Here is an 18,285-nt window from a genome sequence, read left to right on the forward strand (position 1 = left end):
AAGTTTTTTTTAAAGTTTTTTTTTAATGTTTTTATTTTATTTTGAGAGAGAGAAAGAGAGACAGACAGACAGAGTGCAAGTGGGAGAGGGGCAGAGAGAGGGATACACAGAATCTGAACTAGGTTCCAGGCTCTGAGCTGTCAGCACAGAGCCCAACGTGGAACTTGAAGTCACAAACCATGAGATTGTGACCTGAGCTGAAGGTGGACGATTAACCAACTGAGCCACCCAGGCACCCGTCTTCAAGCCTTCTAAAATGAATGAATATCAACCTTTGATTGGTATAATTTCCAAATAGACAAGAATTGCATTGTATGTACTTTATAGATATAATACAGAAAAATATTATTATGGTTTTTCAATTTGATTTTGTATGCCAATTAAAAAGACATAATATCTTCATTGTAACTTCATAAGCAACATTAAATAATAATTATAGTTCCTCAAATATTCTACCCTGACAGAAAGCTGTTCAGGTATCCAACCACTGAAAATAAAATCTAAGCTAGATACACTATATAATATAGGTTGTGGTTTTAAGTAGAATCCTTTCCCAATAAATATATAATCCTTTTATAAAATGGAAGGAAAGAGCCTTTTATTAATATGAATTTACTATATGAATTAAATTTACCACATTTATTTTAAAATTATGGAGAAAAATTAAACTATTGGTTGATATAAAGATTTGAAATTAGAGGTTTTTAAAACAGGTTTAGCATCTGATTTATTTCTTTATTTGGTGGCAGAGTAGCAAGAAAATCCTGATTCACAAAGACAAATTGAAACTTGTAATAATAGATTTTTAAAATATATCTTTTCTGCTAATTTTATAATTCTTTTTATAATAGGAACTTTATTTTATAAACTTACAGCTTTACACATGTATAATTTTATTAATTTATAACTTTATAAATTTAAAATTGAGAAATCCCCCCAAAATTTTTTACTCAAGCAAAGTCCAAAAAAAAATTAATATGACAACACAAAGGCAAGTATTGCTGGCCACCGATGTATTAAAATTTAGTGAGTGACACATTTAATTAACATAACCTTGAAATGATAAAAATATATACAGGCTCAAATATTCAAATCAAGTGTATGCAGAATCTCAGCTCTTATGGAAGATAATAGGAGTCATATGGTTTGCAAAATATTGTTCAATAACCAATTAGCACAAGATAAAAATACTTAGAGGATTAGCGAACATTTTACTTAAAACTAGGATCATTTTTCTTTTCCTTTTTCTTCCTCCTTTCTTACAATATGTTTAATTCTGAAAGAGAAATCTACAACCAGCTAAAGCAGGAAATTATCTTGATGCCTTAGCCATATTTGTGCTCTTTCAGCTAAGAAATCTCAGATGAATGGAGGAATAGGAAATAATGCATTGTGTCCATGGAAGTTTATATAGAAGAAAATGAAGATAGAGACCTTAAGGTAGATATTCCAAGCTTTTTGGAATTGCATTGTCCAGAAATTGTAAAAATACCTTTTGTTTGGTATTATAACAAATATTTCCCAGCCTCCTGAATAGGTCACTTGGCATAGATAATTAAGTTTTTGGGGGTTTCATTGTTTGTTTACTTGTTCTATTTTGCTTTGAGATTTGGTGGTGATGCTGGAGATAACAAGACATCTTGAGATGTTCCTAACCAGATGTACAAATATGAAAATCACTTCACTGTGGTGTCTTATAAGGCTGCTTCCTTTTCCTAGTTCTGATTCAAATACCATCAACAAGTTACATTGGCCTGGCCAGTAGATGCAGTACAGGTTGTTTCAGAAGGCTTCACGGAATATGTGTTAGACATTTTAATTAATTTGCACTGTGAGGTTATGAAATCCAAGGCTTATGTCTAACTAGGTCATGTTGCATTTTCATTTCTTAGCACACTACATGGCCAGAATATGTGTTTGGTAAATATTTTTTAAATGAGTCACTGCTACTATTTAATTACTTACCGATTTCATCTGTAGTATGTGAGAACTCAAGAGGTTTGGGGTATACACTAACCATAAGGAAGACAAATGCAAGCTACTCAGGAGGAGGAGGAGTCAAATTTGCAAGGTTTATGCTATACTTAAGCCAGCTACATTATGATGGGTAGCCCTTATTTTACCATTTTTAGATCAGTGCTTGTCATCATCTTAGAACTAAATCTACACAAGCCTCCACATTTGGTAAATGGATAGATTTATTACTATTCACTACATCGTTCCATAATCCATATAGTATGAGAAACTATATTCACACAGATGCTTGTAATTTTGTAGTTAAAAGGATGAAAGGTGAAGTTTTAAACAAATTTTAGGTAGCGTACTTAGTATACAATTCAAATTTCAAAAATAGCAGCCTGTTGTTGAAACAAATTTCTAGGCCCAAGATGGTCCCTCTTCTGCTTCTGTCTAGAGTGCCATGTGAGCAAACTGAAACTGAACTTCTGTACCCCTATAAATGCTCTGCTTGACCAGGAATGCAGTACATCCAGCCCACCAATCCCTAAATGCCAAGCCAACTCTACATCTTTTCACCCAAACAAGGTTGAATATATGGTCCCAGCCAATCAAATATTTTCTATTTTTCTCTTCCTTGTTGGTCATTCTTCTCTTGTAAAAGTTTTCTGCCTTCCATCCCTTTTTGCAGTTCTCTGAAATTAGTCTGCCTTACCAAGTGTTCAATAGTTTGTATCACCTAAATTGTCTTTAATCATTTTTAACACTGTCAAAATAGTAAGAAGCACTAAATTATCATATGTATGTGAGATCTCAAAATCAAGAGATTATTATGTAAACTAATCACTAATATATGCTTTATGAATTTTCTAAATAGTAACCATGTATTAGTATGTATATATTTTTATTAGTTAATATATAGGCAATAAAACCACTGCAAGGTTGTATCTACCAGTATTCCCCAAATAATAAATATCCTAAACACAGGAACACAACTTTCAGGACTTTAGAGTCAAGCTTTGTCTCCAATAATATCCCCAAAATACCACTTCCTCTGTGAGGGAAAGGTGAACTGATTCCTTCTTTTGGCATATTGAAAGAGTCAACAAAATGTCCCTTGCTTTCTTTTTTGTGCTGTTTGGGCCCTTCTTATCATTATTTATTATACTCACCTCATTGTCCCATTTTACTTCCTTCCTCTACATTCTCTAGCCTGACCTTGACCCTTTTTGACCCCATTTTTCTACACATCCACAAAGGCACAAGTAAAATCCTCCCCCCTACCTCCTTTATGTTAGTTACAACTATAGGTGAACTAAGTATTAACTAGAATGGAAGGAAATTATTACTAATTATTTGCTAATATTATATTAAGGATATTTGTGTTTATACTCATAAGTTATATTGGCCTTTAATTTTCAGTTTTTTTAATATCTTTATCTGGTTTCAGTATCAGAGTAATACCAGCCTCATAAAATGTGTTGGAAAGTATTACCTACTTTTCTGTGTTCTGAAAGATTTTGTGTATGGTTGGTGTTCTTTCATCCCTAAGTGTTTGACAGAATTCATCTCTAAAGCTCTCTAAGCCTGGAGTTTCTTTGTAAAAGGTTGTTAATTAACTTTTGGGGAGATCTAAAGCTATTCAGACTCTTGAAATTTGTTGTTATATCAAGGAGTTTGGAATTTCAAGGAGTTTGCCCATTCTGTTTGTTATTGAATTTATTGACATGAAATTGTTCCTAATATTTTTTTACTGTCCTATTAATATCTTTAGGGTCTATGATGGTGTTCCCTCTCTCATTGTTTATGTTAATAATTTGTGGCTTCTTTATTTTTTCTTTTGTATCTACGGATTTATCAGTTTTATTGATCTTTCCAAACTATAGCTTTTCACTTGATATATTTTTTATATTGTTTGACTAATTTCTGTTTCACTGAGTTTCATTCTTATCTTTATTATCTTCTTTTTTACGTTTAGCTTGGGTTTAATTTGCCCTATTTTGTAGCTCCTTAGACTGAAACTTAGACCACTGATTTTGTCCAAAAAAATTTTGAGAGGAAGAGCTGTGTGACTCCTCTGGCAGAACCACTGCATATATGCTATGACTGCATTCCCTTTTCCCCTCTGCTAATGAGATTGGCAGTGATCCATGCTGGAGAATAGAACATTAGCCAGTCCTCAATTGACATGAATGGGAGGGAGAAGTAACCTTTATTGTCAAAAGATTTGGTTGTTGTTGGTAACCACTGGGATAATCTAATCCAGAGTTTCTCAATGTCAATAATGGGATATTGATATGATATGATATTAATAATTCTCCATGTTAATAATGGGATAGTATAATTCTTTGATGTTGGGGGCTGTCCAGTGAATTGAAGGATTTTTTTTTATTAGCGTCCCTGATCTCTACCCACTTCATGCCAGAAGTACCCTCTTTCCCATTGTGACAAACATAATGGTCTCCAGACATTGTCAAACGTCTTCTAGAAGGCAAAACTCCCTCCCCGCCCCAGCTGAGAGCCACTTGGCTGATTCATGTACAACTACACATATAGAAGTAACAAAGTAAAAATGGAGCTCTATGTCACACTATACACTAAAATCAATTCTAGTGGATTGAAGGCATACAGATGAGAAACAAAGCTATTAAACAGGAGATAATATGTAAAATATCTTTATTTCTTCCGGTATGAGAAAATTTCCCTAAAAAGACATGAAAAACGTAATAAAATAAACAATTAATAAATTTGCCTATATTCAAAAATGTTCATGAAAACACACCTTAAAGAGAGTGAAAACATCAGCCACAGAGTTTGAGAAAATATTTGCAACACATAAAACCAATAAATAATTAATATTCAGAATATATATATATATATATATATATATATATATATATATTCTTCCAAACCACTATTTACAAACTGGAAAAATGTTTCTGCAGTTGACGTCAAAAGATTATGGCTTATGTTTTCTTTTACGAATTTTATGGTTTCAGATTTTATATTTAGGTCTGTAATCCATTTTGAGTTTATTTTTGTGTATGGTATAAGAAAGTGGTTCAGTTTCATTCTTTTGCATATAGCTGTCCAGTTTTCCCAGCACCATTTGTTGAAGAGACTGTCTTTTTTCCCATTGTATATTCTTGCCTCCTTTGTCATAAATTAATTAATCATACATGCATGGGTTTATTTCTGGACTCTCTGTTCTCTTGATCTATGTGTCTATTTTTGTGCCAGTACTATACTGTTTTGATTACTCAGCTTTGAAGTATAGCTTGAAATCTGAGATCATGATACCTCCAGTTTTGTTCTTTTTCAAGATAGCTTTGGCTATTTAAGGTCTCTCGTGGCTCCATACAAATTTTAGAATTATTTATTTTAGTTTTGTGAAATATGCTTTTGGTTGTCAATAGGGATGGTAATAAATCTGGAGATTGCTTTGGATTTTATGGAGATTTTAACAATATTGGTTCTCCCAATCCATGAGCATGGAATGTTTTTCCATTTATTTGTGTCATTTTCAATTTCCTTCACCAGTGTTTTATAGTTTTTAGAGTACAGGTTTTCACCGCCTTGGTTAAGTTTATTCCTAGGTATTTTATTCTTTTTGCTAGAATTGTAAATCAGATTGTTTTCTCAATTTCTCTTTGCTACTTCATTATTAGTGTATAGAAATGCTACAGATTTCTCTATGTTAATTTTTCTAGATGTGTCTCCTGAGGCAAGGGAAACAAAAGCAAAATTAAACCATTTGGACTACATCAAAATAAAAAGCTTTTGCACAGTGAAGGAAATCATCAATAAAACAAAAAAGACAACCCACTGAATGGTAGAAGATATTTGCAACTAACATGTCTGGTAAAGTGTTAATATCCAAAATATATAAAGAATTTATACAACTCAGGGTTCCTGGGTGGCTCAATTGGTTGCGTGTCCAACTTCAGCTTAGGTCATGATCTCACAGTTCATAGGTTCGAGCCCTGCGTGGGTCTTGCTGCTGTCACCATGGAGCCTGCTTGGATTCCTCTGTCCCCCCTCTGTCTGCCCCTCCCCCATTCATGCTGGCACTCTCTCTCTCTCACTCTCTCTGTCTCTCAAAAATAAATAAGCATTTTTTTAAAAAAAGAATTTATACAATTCAATACTAAGAAAACCCAAATAGTCCAATTAAAAAGTGAGCAGAGGACATGAAAAGACATTTTTCCAAAGAAGACATACACATGGTCAAGAGACACACAAAAAGATATTCAACATCACTCAGGTATTCCACATCTCAAAGAAATGCAAATCAAAACAATGAGCTATCACCTCACACCTGTCAGAATGGCTAGAATAAAAAATACTAGAAATAACAAGTGTTGGCAAGGATGTAGAGAAAATAGAACCCTCATGCATTATTGATGGGAATACAAACTGGTACAGCCATTGTGGAAAACAGTATGAAGATTCCTCAAAAAATTAAAAATAGAATTACCATATGATCCACCAATTCCGTTCTGGGTATTTACCCAAAGAATATTAAAAGAGTAATATGAAAAGATATATGCACCCCTATGTTTATTGTAGCATTATTTATAATAGCCAAGATATAAAAGAAACCTAAATGTCCATTGACAGATGAATGGATAAAGAAAATGTGAGGAATTCATATATATATATATATATATATATATATATAACATATTTTATATTTTTATAGGTAATTATATATTTTACATATAATTATATATAATATATAATATAACATGATATATAAAATGTAAATGTATATAATATATAATTTACATTATATATTATATATTTTTTACATTATATATTGTATATATTTATATTTATTATATATATATATACCATAAGAAGAAATCTTGCTATTTGCAAGGAAAGATCTAGAGGGTATAATGCTAAGTGAAATAAGTCAGAGAGAAAGAAATACCAAATGATTTCATTAATATATGGAATTTAAGAAACAAGGAAAGAAAAAAAAGGCACAAACAAAAAAAGCACTCTTTAATATAGAAAGCAAATTGGTCCTTGTCAGAGTGGAGGTAGGTGTGGAGAAGGTTGAAATAAGTGAAGGGGATTAAGAGTACACTTATCGCAATAAGTACTGACTAATATATAGAATTGTTGAATCATATTGTATATTTGAATCTAATATAACACTGTATGTTAATTATACTTGAATTAAAAAGAAACAAGAAAAAGTTTGAACTACTCAATAGAAAAATGGACAAAATAATGAGTAATTTTACAAAAGAAGAATTTTGTATGAGTACAAGGCACTTACCAAGTTGTGAAATGCTAAATCTCATTACTAATCAAAAAGATGTAAATTAAAACCACAGTTGAGATAGATCATATGCATAAGATTTTAAAAGTCTTAATATCTGATAGTATCAGATTTAGCAGAATGTGAAGCAACAGAGTTCTCATCCTCTCTTGTAGGTGTGTAAATTGAAGCAGTCACTTTATTTTTTTAAGGGTAGAATGTATCTTAGTATTTAATAAGATATTACCCTAGCAGTATTTTTTTTCTTTTTAAATTTTTATTTAAATTCTAGTTAGCATACATTGCAATATTGGTTTTAGGAGTAGAATTCAGTGATTCCTAACTTGCACACAACACCTAGTGCTCATCATAACAAGGAACAAACAATTTGTGTCATCATCAATAGACATTCAGACTGTTCATACATGCGTTTTATTCTCTTCCTGGGTGTATGCTAAAATTGTACCAACCCTTTGAAGTTATGTGTGACTATGTGACCAGTATCATTTCGAAGTGGGAGGCTTTAAAACCTGTGAGTGAGTGATCAAGTTTTTCCCCCTCTTCCATGGCTACTTCCTTCGCTGAAGGAAGGTGATGTGGAAGAGACTCTCCTTACTCAACCCCCATCTAAGATGAAAATGTAACACCAATAACATACACTTTGATGTTTAAGCCACTAAGATTTTGGAGGTTGTACTAGTCCATTATGATTGCTCTAGTATCACCAAGTAATGTTGAACATGCTTGTATTTATTAGCCAGCAATTCTAATAGTTGGCATTTATCCTATTGATTCTGTACACAAAGAAGCCATTTAGAAAAATTCTTTAAAGGGGCACTTGAGTGGCTCTGTCAGTTAAGGGTCCACTCTTGGACTTGGTTTTGGCTCACGTCAGGATCTCACAGTTTGTGTATTTGAGCTCCAGCGCTGACAGTGAGAAACCTGCTTGGGATTGTCCCTCTCTCCCTCCCTCTCTCTGTCCCTCCCCCACTCACGTTCTCTCTCTCTCTCTCTCTCTCTCTCTCTCAAAATAAATAAATAAACCTAAAAAAAAAGAACAGTGCTTTAAAGAACATCGCAGTAGTAGCAAAAAAGTGGAAAAAATGGAATATCTATCAGCTATAGAAGAAGAAACTGTAGTATATTCATACTGTGAACTCCTATAGAGACGAGAAAATTAATGAAACACATATAGCCAAATCCATCAACATAGATAAATCTCAAAGTATATTGGTTAGTATAAGAAGCAAGTCAGAATAGATATAGTAAGATTTCATTTGTGTTGAATGTAGCATGAAGAGTTCATGGAAGTTATGTATTGTATTAGAACTTGTGCATAGATTGTAAAAATATAAAGATAACCTATGAAATGTTTAATACAAAATTCAGGATACTGGTTTTTCTCTGGGTAGAGGGTAAGGAGGTACAATAGAGGGAATTTAACTGGTAATAGTCTATTTCTTTTTTTATTTTATTTTATTCTTTAACGTTTATTTATTTTTGAGAGAGAGAGACAGAGTGTAAACAGGGGAAAGGTAGAGAGAGAAGAAGACCCAGAATCCGAAGCAGGCTCCAGGCTCTGAGCTGTCAGCACAGAGCCCAATGCAGAGCTCAAGCCCGCGAAGTGCAAGATCATGACCTGAGCCAAAGTTGGATGCTCAATTGATTGAGCCACCCAGGTACCCCTAATATTCTATTTCTTAACACGGGGGGGGGGGTGTGTGTAAATATGGGTGTTCATGTTGTTATTGCATTGTAACCTGTACTTATACATTTTATATACTCTTCTTCATGTATTTTATATTTCACAGACAAAACTATTTTTAAGTCCTCAGTAATAATCCTGACACACAAGGACCCATAAAATAGGTTGAATCATACTTTGATAAGTGACTTATATAACTCTTTAAGAAAAGTCTGATTTTGTTGTCCAAGGACACTTGACGATGAATTGATTATATCCTAATTCTGTTTTGACTTTTGCAAGGTGTTGGGAAATTAACTTATTAGCTCCATTTCCATTTTTATATTTATAGAATAGCAGTAATATACCAGCTTATTTGAAGATTAATGTTTGCAAAATACCTTATACCTTCAATATAGTTCCATATACTATATTAAAATAATATATTAAAAATACACCTTAGCTTCTAACTAATGGAAATTCTCTGACGAATAATGGATATATTGGCAATCTAGATCATCACTGGCTTGGTTGTAAGTGATGATAAGAAACATTTAGCTTAATGGAAGAGATAAAAAAATGATAGCAATTAGATAGATTTTTGAAAGCTGAAAGTTTAAACACATACCAAACACATGAAAACACTTTAATAGTGCTTTTTGCATGGTAGAAAAATTTTTCAGGGACATACAAATCCATAGGAAGAGTGTTTTCAACAAAGTACCAAAAGGCAACCTTCCTACTTAGGATGTTAGCGCTGAATGTTAAAATGCTGTGCTGCTGATTTTGGTTTTAACTCTTGAAGATGACAGGTAACCAACCGTACAACATTAATTTTTCAAACGGTCATGAAAAAAAATATTGTCACTGCCAAAATCACAGATAAATTACCAGCTGTCCTTTTTTTTAGAAGTGTATGAGGTCCAGTACAGTGCTTTCTTCAAAGGCAGGTCATTAAAGAGAGGAGATTGAACCAGGCATGAATGAAATTGGGGTTAAAGGACTGACTCCAGTATGGGTGACCACAGGTATAATGTCTAAGGCAACAAGACAATATCATGTAGGATCTGATTTAGAAAGCATACCTATGGGATGTGATGTGATGGATGCAAGCCCTCTGGTAGTAGTACCTAGAACATGGCCATAAAGTAATAGGGCCCTGTCTCTACAAAGAGAAGTTACAGATGAGGACAGAGTAGGCTGAACAGCAGAATAGGGCTTGCTAGCAGGGAGGTAGAATGTAAATCTGAACACAAATTAGGCTAATAATCACAAATAAAAGATATACAATATAGCTATTTATTCCAGGAGGTTCACACTAAGAACATTATATTTTCATTTAGCTATGAATGGAAATTTGAATTGTGGCCAGACTTACATGATTCCCAACTTTGTATTGCACAGGGTTAAATTTTCAAGGTGAAGAATTTCTGTACCTGCAATTGGCCAGACCAAAGAGGAAAGGACTGGTTATAAAAGCCATCCTGTTTGCTATGCTACTTTTATAGATAGTGAAAACTTTTTATTTAATATAATCAAACTTTATGGAAAAATATAATTTCCATGGGACTACTTCTAACCTATATTTCAGAATTGTGATGGGTATTTTCTATTTTCCCTTCTAGTTTCACTCCTTCAGAATCTTCTCTGTACCCCCAAAGGCTGACATCTAGGGGTTGCCTCAAGAGATGACCTGTCCTCTGACTACTGGATGGAAGTCCAATAGGAAGCTTCTGCAATAGGTTAGAGGGCAGGAAGAGAATGAGATGGGGTATTCATTCCCTGTATTAGCTAGTCTTCAAAGGTATCCCACAACAATTCCTTCCTTGTATATACATATCACTCTTGCTATCAAGAGTTGGAGATTATTTCTGTTCTCCTTGAATCTGTGCTGGCCCTTGACTAGCTTCTACAAATAGAATGTAGCAGAAGGGCAATTTGAGACTTCCAAACTCAGACCAAAGAGAACTGGAAGCTTCTATTTGCTGCCTCCTGGAATTTAGCCACCATGGTATGAGAAGCCCAGGATAGATAGAAGCCCAAGATAGATGGAAGAATCACAAAAATGAGAATCAAGCACTCTAGCTATATCAGGCACTTATTGACAGCCATCTGAGTGAGTCATTGTGGTAGCTAGTCACCAATATGGCACCCAATGAAGGTTGTTTCCCAAGCTTTGGGATGGTTTGTTTTGCAATAATAGATAGCCAAAACAGAAATTGGTACCTAGAGAGTAATGTGCTGCTGTAACAAAAACCTTAAACATGTGGCATTGGCTTTGGGATAAGGGATCTCACAGAGGTAATCAATGGAGGCCTGTAAGACAGTGAAGAAATTGTTGAGCCTGGAGCAAAGGTGAGTTTCTGTAGAGGGAGAATGTTTGACAATGCTGTAATTCGTGGTAACATGAGAGATAGAAAGTATATCAAACAACCTTGTGTATTTGGCTCAGGAGGTTTCCAAACAAAGTTCAGAGTCTACTGGTTTCTTTAGGTGTATATGACCATTAATAGGGTGAAATGACTTGAGAAGAAACCATTTAACTTGTAAGCAGTATCTAGAATACAAGTCAGCAACACATTTTCTGAAATGGGCCAGATAGTAAATATTTTAGGCTTTTCAGGTTGTATGTTGTCTGTAGCAACTACTCAATTCTGCACTTGTAGCATGAAAGTGGACACAGACAATCTTTAAACTGATTCGATGTGACTGTGCTCCAATAAAAAAAGAAAATTGACTGACAAAAGCAGGTGACAGCCTGTATTTGACCTGTGGGCCATAGTTGACCAAACTCTGACCCAGAAAAAACATTTTCAAATAAGGGTTTGGTGAGTTGGAACATAAGTTATTCTCCTATTTATCTCTTCTAGCCCATATGAGATTTTCAGAGTAAATTAATACCTGGGGGCAAAGATAAAATCCAGAGTGCTGCCACATTATGAAGATCAGTTCAATAGTGCAGTTGAAAGACTGTTTAACCTTCATAAAGATTAAGGATTTGTCCCTTAGACCCTGTCAGCTAGACAATGGGATTTTTAAAAATCTTAAGGGGCTTGCCTTGTTGACCTTCTTTCTTGCTAGACAGTAAAGTTTTTTTTGCCTTGTAGGCCCATTCAGCTAGAAAAAAAAGGATTTCAAGAATCTTAAAGGCATTGTCCTTACAGCGTCCTGATTCTAAGCCCTAAGTAGAGAGGAGTGTGTCTTTAAAATCTGTCATAAAATAAGGTATAGGTACATAGGAAGTCCAAACATTTTAACAGAAATTTTAAGAGCATGGACTAAAAGGGACTGAGGTAGTACAAAATGAAAAAGGTCTCAGGTGTTAGTAATTTCCTATGAATAGGACACAAGCTAAGAAAATTACTCAGCAGCAAACACATTCTACTTCTTATAGAAAAGTAACAATAACAGAGCAGGCAGAGCCATGAAGAACCATTCTCAGGGAGTATAGACCTAATCAAGAAACATGGTGTATCCCTGGAGACAGAGGAAATGGTAACATGTCCTGCTAGATTTCAGAATTGTTTTGGGCCAGTAACTGCTATGTTATTTCAGTTTTACACTTTTAGAGTGAAGGTTTCTATTGTGCCTGCCATGTGTTTTCCTCATTATTGTATGTTAGGTGTGTATGGGACAGATAATTGTTGTGTTAGTGTTTCATTTTTTAGTTTACAGGTGCTCCTGAGGAGCTTGAGGACTCTGTCTCATCTATATCTGGCTCTGATATAGGTGAAAGGAGTTTTTGATATGAGCTGATGCCATAAGGGGATGGAAATTTGTAGGCTAATTGGGAGGTGTTAAGTGTACTTTGTACATGAATTGTTATAGCCAGAAGGCAGAGGCTGGAGTGCCTTTCCAAATTCCTCCTCCCTTTCGATATGCATGTTACTCCTAATTCAAGTGGTGGAGTTTATTGCCCCTTTCCTTGAATATGGACTGCCCTTGTAACTAACTTTGATCAATCAAATGGCCATGAAATTGATGAAATTACTGGTTTGGGACCTAAGAGCCCAGGCTTTAAGAAGATTGGTGGTATGGCAGATCTGAGATGAGCTACTCAGATCCTACTTTAGAGAAGAACTTCTTGTTCAGCAGTGAGGAATGAAGACAACAGAGAGACATTAAGTGTCGGTTCCTTCAGCATCTGCCTCAGCTAAAGAGACCCGCCTCACCTCAGGTCATGCCTTTCCTGAAGACTAAGCAAAGGGATGTTATAAAAGGTCTGGACATTTTGCCTGATATGCAACAGATTTGCAGGTTAACCAACTGCATCACAGTTGGACTTCTTCCTTTGCCTAATCCTGCTTCTTCCACATTTCCCCCTCTCAGGTGTTGATCAATAATAAATATTCTGCACCCCAAAATTCTCAGAATCTTCTTCTGGAGAATCCAACCTATGACATATAGGTTCTACTATCTGACCCTTAGAATCTGGTAGTCTATGCTGTGAAAAGCTATATCTATATCGAAAGGCCAGGTGGAAAATACTCTGGTGGATGAATCCAGCTGAGTGTCTTGTTAATAGCCACTATCAAATGGAAACTATGTGAATGAGCCACCTTGGACCTTCCAACCCTGTTGAACTCTAAATGACTGTTGGACTTCCTGGCATCATGTGGATTAGAAGAACCACACAGTGAAACCATGGAAATATGAACAATAGTAAAATAGTTGTTTTAAACCACTAAGTTTAGGGGTGTTGTGTTATGCATCAATAGTTAATTGAAACATTCCCCAGCTCTCTCCATGCAAGTTGTGCTTCCCTACTGAGGGCCACATCTCTCTGGCAAATTTTCCCTGCAGCTACATCCTCTGGATTCTGTTAACTGGTAACATGTTCCCCATCTTGGTACCCCCAGATTATTGTGCATTTATTGTGAAGCTCATTATTCTTTTGTCTTATTTCCTATAAAAAGGGAAAATATCTCTCAAATTTTATAAAATCAAGGAGACATGATTTCTAAATATAGGAGATTTAGGGGAGCCTGGCTGGCTTAGTTGGTAGAACATGTGACTCCATTTGGGGATTGTGAGTTTGAGCTCCATGTTGAGCATAGAGATTACTTTAATTATTATTATTATTTTTTAATACAGGAGGTTTAAGCAGAAATCTTCTAACTCTCCTGCCTTCTTGCAAATTCGTCTTATCTCTGGAAAGAGGTATGTTGGTGTACCTCTGCTATTAAAAATAGGCTAGAGGTAAGGTCTATTAATCTTGTTTTCTTTCCGTAAAAGGAAAAGCAAATGTTAAATGTCTTATCAAAAGGTTTCAGTCCTCAAGTAGGACATATTCCTTGGGTTCTGCCATAACCAGTAGGGTTTGACAGTCTGATGTGCTTTGAATAGACTTTCAAAAATGTGGCCTTAAACAAAAGCAACTAATGTTTAATGGTGGCTTTTTAGGGAACTTGTTAGGTGAATAAGTTTGGAGAAGGAAAGCCTTTTAAAGATTTATTTATTTATTTATTTATTTATTTATTTTTAAGTAAACTCTACCCATGAGGTAGGGCTCAAACTCATGACCCCAAGATCAAAAATTGCATGCTCCACTGACTGAGCCAGCTAGGCACTCCTCTCTCTATATATTTTTTTCTTTTTTTTAATTTTTTAATGTTTATTTATTTTTGAGAGAGAGAGAGAGAGACAGAGCATGAGCGGAGCAGAAAGAGAGGGAGACAGAGAATCCCAAGGAGGCTCCAGGCTCTGAGCTGTCAGCACAGAGCCCGACGTAGGGCTTGAACTCACGAACTGTGAGATCATGACCTGAGCTGAAATCAGATACTTAATCGATTGAGTCACCCAGGCACCCCGCTCCTCAATATATTTTTAAATTTTTTTAGAAAATAAATAAAAATGTTGCTATCTTATATTTAGTCTCCCACCCTTTATTAACAAGCTAAGATCAAGTTAGTCTTCTAATTGTTACACTAAACTGAGTATTACCAGTTTGGTAAATAAATTGCTTGTAAATTATCTACTGTAAATGACACATCATTATATTTGTGCCACCTAATGCTAGGCATTTTGTAAACTTTTGAGTATTTTTGGTAATGTGTGACTCAGATTTTTTAAGTTAATGTTGGGCTTAACCCTTTATCCAAGTTTACCCAGAACAGACTCAGTTTATGCCCACTGTCTCATTATGACTATTATCATTACTATTGCTCTTTCTTATTCACAGAACTGTACTTTGGATAATACATTTTCTGGTTTTCTTACCTCAAGTGGTGGTTATATCTAAGACAAAACTATTCATACTTAGAAAATAGTAGTAGAAATGTTTAAATATTTTAAAGGCTGGGTTTTTGTTGTTTTTGCCAAATAACAGGTCAGTGTCTTTAAATGAATGTGAGATCTTTTAAAAAGTTAACATGAATTTTTAAAAGAATCTATAAAACTTTAGACTTAATTGGTTGAAAATACACTTTCTCAAGTTGAGATAAGCTTAATATTAAAATTATGTTCCATAAACTGACCTTTATAATTTTTGTCTATGGAATGTTTTCCTAGTACTTGAAGAAAACAAATGAGGTTTGAAACCACAAAGTACATTAAGGGTTTTCTTGATCAGTAGTTACATAAATTAGAGGGAATGTCAGTTTTATATTAATATTTAATAATAAGTTGATTAAATTTTGATTGAAAGCCTGTTTGTTTACATATTATGTAAATTGATTTTGAAATAAAGTTTATAGATTTAGATGCTGTTTACATTATTTCAGTTTCTAAGTTTACATATGCCACATAAATTTCAGTGCCTAAATGACAACCCCTAAATAAGTTTCAATTTGGAAAAAATAGCAAAATAGTAGAATTAGTGAGTAGGAAGTTTTTCAAAATTAAATTTTAACCTTTTTCCCCATTAGCTTCATTCTCTTATAACTTAAAATGAAAAAGATCATATATGCCTACATGAAAAAAAATCTCTAAGATGGTTGTTCTCTCTTTTGAAATTGTATTTACTAGCACTACCCTTACTCACATCTATCTTTGATCTTTGCTTTGTGAGTCTTATCCGTATGAGCTCTACCATTCAGTCTTCCTTACCTTGTATATCAGGTATGAGATTGGTGTCAAAAATATACAAATATAGAAAATATACAAATTTTTCAAGCTCAAACAAAAGAGAACAAATAACCCGTTTGAAAAATGAACAAAAGATTTGCATCCTTCACCAAAGGATATATACAGTGGCAAAGAAGCATATGAAAAGATGCTCCATTCATATGTTATCAGAGTAATACAAATTAAAACAACAGTAAGGTACCAGTACACCTTTATTAGGATGGCCAAAATCCAGAATACTGACAACACCAAACACTATGAAGATGGAGCAACAGAAACTCTTGCTCATTGCTGGTGGGAATGCAAAATGGTACAGCCATTTTGGAAGACATTTTGGCAGTTTTTTGTTTTTTGGCTTTTTTAAACAAAGCTAAACATAGTCATGCTGCACATAAAAGTTCAATTCCTAGGAATTTACCCAACTGATTTGAAAACATGTCTACAAAAAACCTTCAAGTGAATGTTTTTAGTAGCTTTATTCATAATTATCAAAAACTGCAAGCAACAAAGATATCCTTCAGTAGGTGAATGATAAATTGTGGTGCATCCATACAACTGAATATTACTTGGTGGTAAAGAAAATGAGCTATCAACCTAGGTAAAGACATGAAGTATCCTTAAATGTATATTGCTATCTTCTTTCACAGAAGATAGTCTGAAAGGTTACATACATTAGAATTCCGATTATATGGCATTCTTAAAATGGTTTATAAAGGTTAAAAATATACAAGCAATAAAAAAAATCTAGTGGTTACTAGAGGAGAGGGAGAAAGTTCTAATAAGTGAAAAATAGTTTTTTATTGAGGGACTGAAATTATTCTATGTGATAATGGTGAATACGTAATAGTATGCATCTGTCAAAAGCCTATAGAATTTTATCACACAAAGAGTGACCTTAATGTATGCAAATATTTAAAAATTCGTCTAGAAAGTGGGAGAATCCCAGGTTGGAATACAGACTGTGATGAAAGAATCCGACTGTATTATAAGCGTATGAATAAAACTTCAAAGAAGGACATAGAGAGGAAAGGTGCTATGTAAAGAGCTGGAAATGAGTGGAGCCTATAATACTTAAGGTAAAACACTTTACTTTAGTTGATAAAGCTGTTTCCTATGGAGTATTAGCTAACAATGCTGATAAAGCACAATATACATATTTAAATTGAAGAATTAAATAAATGAATAGAAGATGGTGGAAGCCTGGTTTCTCCCTCGTAGGTGGAGGTTAGAGAGACAAGCAAAGGGAAGAACTAGAATAATCCATGCTGTAAAAGATCAGAGCTGGAAACACCAGTAGGAACTCATATTTAGCTTAATATAGATACAGATAGTTACATACAGAAATATTTCTATATTATAAATACATAGATTATATACACAATTACATTTTCTCAATCTGTCATTTGAGAGATCCAGAAATAATGACACCCTAGGAGCAACAAGGGTATTGAGTACCCAGATTTTGGATTCTACTACTGTTTACATGAGAAGAAACAGGGCTTCTTGGATCAATGGTTGATTCTAAGACTGGATCTGGAAATATATAAGATGAATCTGGAGCATTATGTAGTGCTAGAAAGTAAGGAAGTGTTATGGCCTGAATATCTGTGTCCCTCCAAAATTCATATATTGAAATCTAATCCTCAATGTGATGGTATTTAGAGACAGGGCCTTTGGGAGGTTATTAAGACAGGAGGGTGAACTCTTCATAAATGGAATTAGTGCACTTGTAAGAAGAAGAAAGGTAGTAGCTTGCCCTCTCTCTCTCTCTCTCTCTCTCTGTCATGTGAGGATACAGTAAGTCAGGAGACTAAACCCAGAAGAGGTTCCTCACCAGAACCCAATCATGGTGGTACCCTGATCTTAGACTTCCAGACTTGAAGAATTGTGAGTAATAAATTTCTGTTGTTTATAAGCCACCTAGATAATGGTATGGTACTGTATTGTAGCAACCTGAACTAAGGAGTGCTCAAAACAAAACTAACAAAACAAAAACCTACATTGATGTGGTATGTTGAAGGGATAACAGAGCCAACTGAAAGAATTGCAAATAGCCAAAGCTGGAAAAATATGAGCAATAAAATAAAGGATTAGATTATAATCCAAAGTATAAGATAAATTCCCATGAATCCATGATGATATAAATGATTGAATAAATGTATAGGGAAGAAGAGACAAATCTCCTTTGCAGCAGAATTATAAATAATTTATGTAGATCTTTGCCTTCATAGAAGGGAGGTGTATAAATCCCCACTTCTTAAGTGTAGGAGATGTGCAGTGACTTTTTTCCTAAGAAGACAATATGGAA

General features: G+C 34.3%; 2 long non-coding RNA genes across 4 annotated transcripts; both read left to right on the forward strand.

Annotated features, from left to right (window-relative positions):
* Window positions 1-251: 251 nt before the first annotated feature.
* On the forward strand, window positions 252-5,705 carry LOC125167168 (uncharacterized). The gene is made up of 3 exons (XR_007152674.1): window positions 252-312; window positions 1,350-1,440; window positions 5,667-5,705. It is a non-coding gene; the product is annotated as an uncharacterized LOC125167168 (long non-coding RNA).
* A 67-nt stretch (window positions 5,706-5,772) lies between these two features.
* Window positions 5,773-17,858, forward strand: LOC125167167 (uncharacterized). 3 transcript variants are annotated; one of them, XR_007152672.1, is made up of 5 exons: window positions 5,773-5,817; window positions 10,538-10,654; window positions 14,007-14,072; window positions 16,906-17,053; window positions 17,769-17,858. It is a non-coding gene; the product is annotated as an uncharacterized LOC125167167 (long non-coding RNA). The 3 variants fall into 3 exon arrangements; XR_007152671.1 differs by lacking the exon at window positions 5,773-5,817 and adding an exon at window positions 8,867-8,907; XR_007152673.1 differs by lacking the exon at window positions 5,773-5,817 and adding an exon at window positions 8,867-8,907 and having other exon boundaries at window positions 17,776-17,858.
* The last annotated feature ends 427 nt before the right edge of the window (window positions 17,859-18,285 follow it).

The sequence above is a fragment of the Prionailurus viverrinus genome, chromosome B3 (genome assembly GCF_022837055.1).
Source record: "Prionailurus viverrinus isolate Anna chromosome B3, UM_Priviv_1.0, whole genome shotgun sequence".
Lineage (NCBI taxonomy): Eukaryota > Metazoa > Chordata > Mammalia > Carnivora > Felidae > Prionailurus > Prionailurus viverrinus.